The 9,304-nt window shown below is 42.5% G+C and overlaps 1 pseudogene; it reads left to right on the top strand.

Moving 5' to 3' along the window:
• The first annotated feature begins 297 nt into the window (after positions 1–297).
• Positions 298–1,701, top strand: LOC130844471 (elongation factor 1-alpha 1-like; annotated as a pseudogene).
• The last annotated feature ends 7,603 nt before the right edge of the window (positions 1,702–9,304 follow it).

Consider the following 9,304-nt stretch of genomic DNA (forward strand, 5'->3'; position numbering starts at 1 on the left):
CTTTGTGGTAGCTTTTTTTATAGGAACATTTATAAAATTAACAGTTACCTTTTATTTCTTGTTTGCTAAGACTTTCTATCAACATAAATGGATATGAATTCTAGTAAGTCATTTTTCTGGATCTTTTGAGGTCATATGATTTTTATCCTTTTATCCATTAAAGTGGTGACTTACCTTGATAGATTTTCTAATCTTATGCCAACCTTATATTCTTAGGATAAATTTGTCTTGACTATGATATATTGTCTATTTTTAAACTATATTATTGGACTTTCACAATAATTTTGCACCGGTGTCATGAAAACCACTGATAAACCTAAACTAAAATGGGAACGAGAAAGACATACCAACATCATCATCATTGGGCACATAGATTTGGGCAAGTCTACTGCTACTGGCCATCTGATCTACAAATGTGGGATTGACAAAAGAACTATCAGGAAGTTTGAGAAGGAGGCTGCTGAGATAGAGAAGTGCTCCTTCACGTATTCCTGGGACTTGGATAAACTGAAAGCTGAATGTGAGCATGGTGTTACTATTGATATTTCCCTGTGGAAATTTGAGACCAGCAAGTGTTACGTGACCACCACTGACGTCCCAGAACACAGAGACTTTATGAAAAGCATGATTACAGGCACATCTCAGGCTGAGTGTGCTGTCCTGATAGTTGCTGCTGGTGATGGTGAAGTTGAAGCAAGTATCTCCAAGAATGGGCAGACCCATGAGCATGCACTTCTGGCTTACACACTGAGTGAGAAACAATTAATTGTTGGTGTTAACAAAATGGGCTTCCACTGAGCCACCCTACAACCAGAAGAGATATGAGGAAATCATTAAAGATGTCAGCACCTACATAAAGAAAACTGGCTACAATCCTGATACAGCAGCATTTGTCCTAATTTCTGGTTGGAATGGTGACAGGATGCTGGAGACAAATGCTAACATGCCTTAGTTCAAAGGATAGACACTCACATGTAAAGATGGCAATACCAGTGGAACCACACTGCTTAAAGCTCTGGATTGCACTGTCACCAACTCGTCCAACAGACAAGCCCTTGCTTCTGCCCCTCCAGGATGTCTACAAAATTGGTGGTATTGATACCGTTCCTGCAGGCTGAGTGGAGACTGGTGTTCTCAAATCTGGCAACGGTGGTCACCTTTGCTCCAATCAAAATAACAACTAAAGTCAAGTCTGTTGAAATGCACCATGAAGATTTGAGTGAAGCTCTTCCCGGGGACAGTGTGGATTTCAGTGCCAAGGAGATGTCTGTTAAAGATGTTCATCATGGTGGTGCGGCTGATGACACCAAAAATGACCCGCCAATGAAGGCAGCTCAGGTGATTATCCTAAACCATCCAGGTCAAATCAGTGCTGGATATGCACCTGTGCTGGCTTGCCACGCAGCTCACATTGCTTGCAGGTTTGCCAAGCTGAAGGAGAAGATAGATCATTGATCTGGAGAAAAGTTGGAAGATAGCCCCAAATTCTTGAAATGTGGTGACGCTGTCATTGTTGATATGGTTCCTGGCAAGCCCATGTGTGTTGAGAGCTTCTCTGACTATTCCCCGCCCCCAGGCTGTTTTGTTGTTTGTAACATGAGACAGACGATTGCTGTGTGTGTCATCAAAGAAGCGGACAAGAAGGCAGCTGGAGCTGGCAAGGTCACCAGTTGTGCCCAGAAAGGTCAGAAGGCTAAATGAATATTACCCTCAATACTGCTACTTCAGTCTTAATCAGAGGTGAAAGAATGGTCCCAGAACTGTTTGTCTCAATTGGCCATTTAAGTTTAATAGTAAAAGACTGGTTAATGATGACAATGCATTGTAAAGCCTTCAGAAGGAAAAGAGAATGTTTTGTGGACCATTTGTTTTCAACCCATAAGGTTCCCTCATGCCACCATGTATTTGATCCCCTCTCCTTGCCCTCAGACTCAAGAAACCACTGATTTCGTTTCTGTTCCTATAGTTTTGTGTTTTCAATAATGTCCTATACGTGGGATCATAGATATGTAGCCTTTGTGACTGGCTTCTTTCACTTAGCATAATACTTTTAAGATTCATTCATGCTTGCGTGTATCAGAATTTTGTTCCTTTTTATTGTTTCAGTAGTATTCCACTGTGTAGATGAACCACAATTTGTTTATCCACTCCCCAGTTGATACACATTTGGGTTGTTCCTAGTCTCTATTATCAGTAAAGTTTCTATAAACATCCTTGCTCAAGCCTTTGGGTGGATATGGTGGTCATCCTGCAAAGGTATATTTGCCAAGTTTGCTTTGGATGTCGAGACTGATAATGCCACCCATACACCAAGGAAAGACTGAGTACATTATGAGGTTTCCTGGGGAGAGCAGGATAGCTACGAAGCCATTCTAAAAATGGCTTGAAAGACGAAGGAAAGGAGCCAAGCTTGGAGTTTTTATGGTGGTTGTTGGGTGGGGCAAGGGTGAGAGTTCCAAGCATGGGCAGGGGCTTTTGTGGTTTAAGCCTCCCATGATCAAGGGAGAGAGCACCTGAGCTGAGGTCTTGTCTTCTTGCTCAGATGTGGACAGAGGGGAGGAGAGAGGTGTTAGGCTTAAAAGCTATCAAACATCAAAAGAACAACAACAAAAAGTTAGACTCCTACAGTGCATGTATAACTTCATAAGAAACTAGCAAACTCTTTTCCAAAGTGGATGTACCATTTTGCATCCACACCAGCAGTGTATGAGAGTTCCTGTTGTTCTACGTCCTTGTCAACGTTTGTCATTTTGGGGATTTTTTTTTCCTTTAAAATGTTTACCTATATTAGTAGTTGTGGTTTTAATTTTCATTTGCCCAGTGACTAGTGATCCTGAGCATTTTTCATGTGCTTATTTGCCATCTATATATCTTCTCTGCTAATTTTTGTGGAAACTCTCAACTCTGTTCAATTCTGTTTTTAATGAATATAGGACTATTCAAGTTCCCTGTTCCTTTTGGTGGGTAATCCTTTCCTAAGAATTTATCCATGTCATCCAAACTAAAAATTTACTAGCATATAATTATTCATATTTTCTGTTTTTCCTATTATTATAGTATCTTTAATGATGTCCCTTACTTTCCGAAAATTGGCTTTTTGTGATTTTTAAAAAAAAATGTTCATTAATCTTGCTAGGGAGTTGTCAATTTGTTAGTCTTGTCAAAGAACAAAATTTTAACCTTTGTTGTTCATTTTATTATGTACTTTTTCTATTTTATGAACTTATTGTTTTTATGATTTCATTTCCTGTTCTTTTATTATTTATTTTCCTTTTCTTTCTTTTTAACAGTTTTAGATGGATGGAGGCTCATTAATTTTCAGCCTTTTTTTCCCTCTGAATATAGACACATAAGACTATAAAATTTACATAATACTAGTTTAGCTGCATTCTGCAGATTTTGATAATACTTTTTCATCATTTAGTTCAAAAATTATCAAATTTCTCTTTCAGTGTATTCTTAGACATGGTTATTTTGTTGTATGCTTCTTAATTTCAAAACATATGGGAACTTCTGATTATATTTTTGTCATTTACTTCTAAAATAATTTTATTATGGCCAGAGAACATAATTCATGTAATATTAGTTCCTTGACATTTATTGAGAGTTTATTTCCAAGTATATATTTTCTTTTTCTTTCTTTTCTTTTTTCCTTTCTTTCTTGTTTTCCTGTGTACTTGCAAAGAAAATATATTCTGTAGCTGTAGAAGTGATGTCCATGTTGGGATGGAAACTCTGTGTACCTTCTTAGATTCTCTATAACTCCTGCTTCTTTCTCTCTTGGTCAACGACGTACCTGAGATTAATTTCCCCTCTAGTACTTGGATGAAATACAATATCTTGTCATTTTACAAAAAGTAGATGACAGCCACCTTTCAACTTAAGCTATTCTCTGAAAACCAGAGAACCTTATCTTCTGCAGCCACAGGGCAGGTTGCTGAAAATCGGGCTCAGGATCTGATTATAAAAGTGGCAGAGCTGCAAAAGAGACTAAATGTACAGTCTCAGCAGGTCTCATATAAAAATTAGGCCCAGACATGGAAAGAATAAGACTCTAAGATTTGGAGTTGGGATATTTGAGTGAACAATCTGAGAATCTTGAACCCACCCCCAAATTTCCCTGAGCTCTTCCTGATGGCAGAAACAGCCCCTTCCACATTATCAGGGATGATCAGCCTTACCTGAGGTGGATGCCTTGCAAGATGATGTTGGTTCTTCTCAGGGCCTACTCCTCATTACTTCTAGGGTTATATCAAGAGCCAGGTACCAGCAAAGCCCAGACTGAGAAATACAAACCCTGCCTCAGAAAAAAAAAATGCCTTCATAGCAAAATAATTATAGGACCTGCCTAATAATAGGACCTGGGAGCATGCGTAAAAGTGGATCTTGGTGTAGGACAACGGAAGGCAGAATTTAAGACTGGAGATGACACTGACATAGGGCACTCATCTTTGAGGATTCTTAGTGGGGTAAAAACACCTGAAGCCATCCTGGCAAGCTAAGGACCAGCAGGCTTGGAGTGGCAATCAAGGTGGTTTGACCTGCAGGATCTGAAGTGGTGGTTGATACATCACAATTCCCTAAATGGAGAGCCAACTAGGGCGCTAGTATACTTACATAAACAGAGAAAAGTGAGAATGTGTGAACTGTCTTCCACCTCAATGGAAAATTAAGGCCCCACACCCAGTTTCCAGACCTAAATGTACAGATCCAGAGCACCTGATTGAAAAGGTCGTTCCACTTGAGTCAAGTGCCTGTAACTCCATCACAAATATATGCAGTGAATATCCCCGCAATCCTTTCTCACAGGAACAACCTGTGACCATATGCCAGAGTAACCATGCCCCAAGCAAGGTCTAGGGCATGTCAGGATGTTTCCCCTCAGGTGAAGGACACGCTCCTGCACCTCAAATATCTGAACAGTAAAACAAAAACAACAGAAGGCACCTGGTGGGCCTCTTGGGCATTTGAATTTGGAGGAAACAAGTACCAAATTTTGAAATACTTCTCTGATTCAGTTATTGAATAACCCCAAAGGCTGCCAAATTTTTAGGGGCCTAAAGCAAGAGACGGCTGTACAATCAGATCCACAACCAGATCCTCGTTGTGGCACAAGTTTCCCTCTTTCTTGGTCATATAACCCAGCAGGTCAGATGATGCTAGAGATATCTAATGGGAAGGAATCTAGAAAGTTCCAATAGGGGAAAGTTTCAGTAGGGAGCCACAAAAAAGACCGTTATAATTTGGGAGTAAATCTACACCCTCCACAGAAGAAAACCAGTCTTCATTTACAGAACATCTCTTGTGCCCTGGTAGCAACAAACCACCCCGTCACATGACACAAAGTGACAGTTGATACGAGTTATACCTCATGAGCTGGATGTGATCTATTCCAATGAATCATAAGATTTGGTGTGCACCGCAGTGATCTATTGTGCAAAAGTAGTGGCCCATTTGGAGCTGAGCTTGGACAGGACCACACGGCCCAAGTAAATTACCCAGACTCCCACATCACCTGCCTCTGCTGCACTGCTGCCTCTCCCTCGACCAGCACCAGGCCTCATGGCCCTACAACTAGCCAGCACATGAGGAAAGGACTCAGGTGCAGATCCTAACTAGGTCGCCTCATTATGTGGGCTTTTGCTGAAAATGGTTGCCCGCTGCACTGCTGCCTCATCTCAGCACCACTTCGGGATATCCCTGAAAGGCATATAAAAGGAGGTCCTTCACATGGGCCAAAATCAGAGTGGCTCAGTCATTCATTCATATGGAAAGAAAAGTGGTTGGAGGTACAGATATATGCTTTTGGCAGTGGCTAATGGCTTTGGCTTCTCAAGGGCTTGCAAGGATCAAAACTGAAGGTCTGAGGAAGAGGTATGTAAGTGGGTGAACAGTACGCAGATGTATTTTACCTAAAAGATCAACAGAGACCAATGCATTTCAGAGAAAGCTCTCAGTAGTCAGGAGGATGGGATGGTGGTCCTCTGGCTGCTAGGCAGACTCTTCTTACCAACCCAGTCCTTGAGCAAAGGGACCATGGACAGTGTAAAGGGTCACAGCTCAGCATGGACCCAACAACGTCTTCCTCTGTCAACACTGACGTAGTTGCTGACTGATGCTGAGCTCTTGACTTGGCACCATTAATCACAGGACAGTGTTTTGGCCTCATGAACCCTGCCCATACTTCTGCCTGCATCACCCCCCAAACCTGCAGAATGCCTTATCCAGGTATCTTGCACAGTACTGCCTCAGAACAAAAGGACCCATTTTACATCAGAGGTGTGACAATGAGCCCATGACTATGGAATGCATTGACTTTGTCACTTGTCCATCATCAAGTAACTGGCCTGATACAATGGTGGGACGGCCTTACTGAAGGCTCAGCTAAGGTGCTGGCTGGGGGAGACAGCACTCAGTGACGTCTGGACACAATCTTCCAATGCAGGATGTGGTATGTACTCTGAACCAATGACCAATGATCGACAGTGTGACTATAGCTAGAATACACGAGTCTGAGAATCAACAGGTATAGCGGTGGGCCCTTTTATTATTACACCCAGCAGCCCACTTGTTTATTTTTTGTTTCCCATTCATGCCACCTTAGGCTCTCAGTGTTGTAGGCCCTAGTTCCTCTGGAGGTAGGAGTGGAGACAGTTCTTTCAGGAGTCACTGAAATTGTTCCCCTTCAGTGGAAGCTGTGATTACCACCTGAGTACTTTCTGTTCTTTTTCCATGGCCCAACAGGCAAAGAAAGGAATGACTATCATGATTAGGGTTATAACTGACAAACATCAGGGACTAGATTGCTGGTGTGTAATGTGAGTAGGGTGGCGTGTGTCTGGAACTGAGGTAAGTAGCTGGGCTATCTTTCTTATACCCAGAAATGACTTTCAATGAGCACGGGAAACAACCACAACCAACACCTTGGGGATGAAGGGCTGGGGCACCACACCAAGCAAACAACCCAGACTGTCCAAAGCACTCATTTGGGTGGAGGAAATCCAGCAGAGGGGACTCTACCTTGTTTCACTAACACTCTTGTCATAGGCTTCCGGATCAGAAATGGTCACCAGCTTGGGGTCTCTAATCCGACTTGTAGCGTAAGGATGTCTCCATTCTCAATAGAGGGGGCCTGGGGGACAGCAGGCCTCATTACAGTAGGAGGGTTGTATATAATGGGAGGACGTGAGTGGTACAAAGCGTGGACTGAGTTGGGACACAAACTTGTACACTTTCTCAAATTCCCTCAGCCATTCTCCTCTCTCCCTTGGTTGGCACCTCACCTGCACCAGGCTACTCCCACTTCTGGAGTTGGTTGAGGCACACTGCAGGGCAGATACGGTCTTCCCTCAGCCATCGAAGTGTTGGATGCTGCAAACTGGAAGTGCACAGGAGTCAGTCCCACAATGAGCTAGGACCTCAAAGAAGGACCCTCTCAGAATAAAGGCATTTAGTATCTAAACCTACCCCCACTCCGGCCAATTGCAGGGAGTAACAGATAGGCAACCTTGGTGTTGACCAGAGCAGGAAACTGGGTGGGGGCAGAGTGGGGAGCTGAAAAACTGTGACCATGAACATGCACTGGATGGATGTGCACTACTGGAATGGCCAAAGACCTTCAGACTGTGAACAGGGTTGACACAGCCTCCGTCATTAGGGTCCTGTATCCCCATATGCCTGCAAACACTTGGCATCATGCATCTTCCTCTCCCCCGCCCCCATCCCCTGCCGCCAACCTTTTCTAACCAGCCTAATAAAGTGATGGGTCATTATTGTTTTATTTGCTTGTGATTATTAATGATTTTGAACATTTTATCTCATACTTCAGGATCTGGTTTGGTTTGTTCTGTAAATCACATGTCTTGGCAGTTGCTGTCAACATGGATGTATCTCTTTATTCTTTAGAAAAGCTTTGTTTTTTCTCCATAAAGTTTGTTAAAAATTACTCTGGGATATTATAGTTTCTGCTGTCATTGTGAATGGAATACTGTTCCTATCATATTTTCTAATTGTTAGTACACTGATTTTAAGAGGTAGATAACCTCTTCACCAGTCATGCAGAACTGTGCTTACTAATTCTACTGATTTTCTTAGTTTCCTAAAGGAGGTTGTACTGTTTAGAAATTATGGTAAATAAACCTCTTATCCTTTTAGAACTCAGTTTTGTTTTCTAAAAGTATTATATTTATTAGCACTTTCAGGGCGATACTTAATTATGCTGGTGATATCACCCTTACCGTGCTCCTAACACCAGCGAAAGTGTTCCCCATGATCATTATGCATGTTTGCTGTAATTTTTTTAGATTCCTTTATTGAGTTAAGAAAACTATCTTCTATCTCTATTTTATTGAGATTTTTATAATTTCTACTTAATTTGTCAATTATTTTAAATCGTGTGTGTGCACACACGTGTGTGTGTGTGTGTGTGTGTATTCAAAGGGACTCGATTAAAAAGGAATTATTGAATTATGGTTAGCAATTAGTATTTTGCAAATTGTTAAGACTTGACTTGTGGCCAAATACTAGGGAACTTTTTTTCCAATTAATACAGACTATCTTGGGCTACACCAGGAATGCATGGAAGATCTCACAGAGATGTGCCTGCTTCTGAAGGACTCAAGGAGGACCACTTAGGTCCTCACGCTCCTCCAGTGGCACAGTGCCCCCTGCATGCTGGAGAACAAGCCTTCAGGGCTTGGATCTAGAGGCTTGAAAGCATGGCGTACTTTCTAAGGGCCTCTTCCTGCAGCCATGGCACCACACCTCAGCAGGTCATGTTTTCCTAATGACAGCCCATCTGCCAGACTCAGGACTCACCCTCAGCAAGATTCACAAAATCCCCCAGAACTTCCTGTGTTCCCATAAAGACTCCCTTACCAAGACTCTCCACACATCCAAAACAAGGATCCCTAGAGTTGCACATGTTCTCGGGTAGGGCTGCCATCCCCAGACATGACACTCCTCTAATGTTGCAGCTGAGGACAGAGTGCCTGGACCTGATTAGTTGCCTTCCCCTAAGAAATGACCAGAACTGCTTTCCTAGCCATTGTGTCTCCAAGCTTCTCAGGTGGACCCATACACTCAACATTCCTTTGTCTGGTCCCCAATCTCTTGCCAACACCCCAACTCCTCCCCCTGTGTCTTCAGCAAACCTCCCTATATCTCAATTTACCTGAATTTTCCCTTCACCTTCTGAACAGCTATATCCTTTCTTGCTGTGTCGTGTGTGTGTGTGTGTGTGTGTGTGTGTGCATTTATTTCAGCTAATTTCTCATCTCCTTCCCCTTTCCCCACTGCTTTGGAA

The sequence above is a fragment of the Hippopotamus amphibius genome, chromosome 2, assembly GCF_030028045.1.
Source record: "Hippopotamus amphibius kiboko isolate mHipAmp2 chromosome 2, mHipAmp2.hap2, whole genome shotgun sequence".
Taxonomy (NCBI): domain Eukaryota; kingdom Metazoa; phylum Chordata; class Mammalia; order Artiodactyla; family Hippopotamidae; genus Hippopotamus; species Hippopotamus amphibius.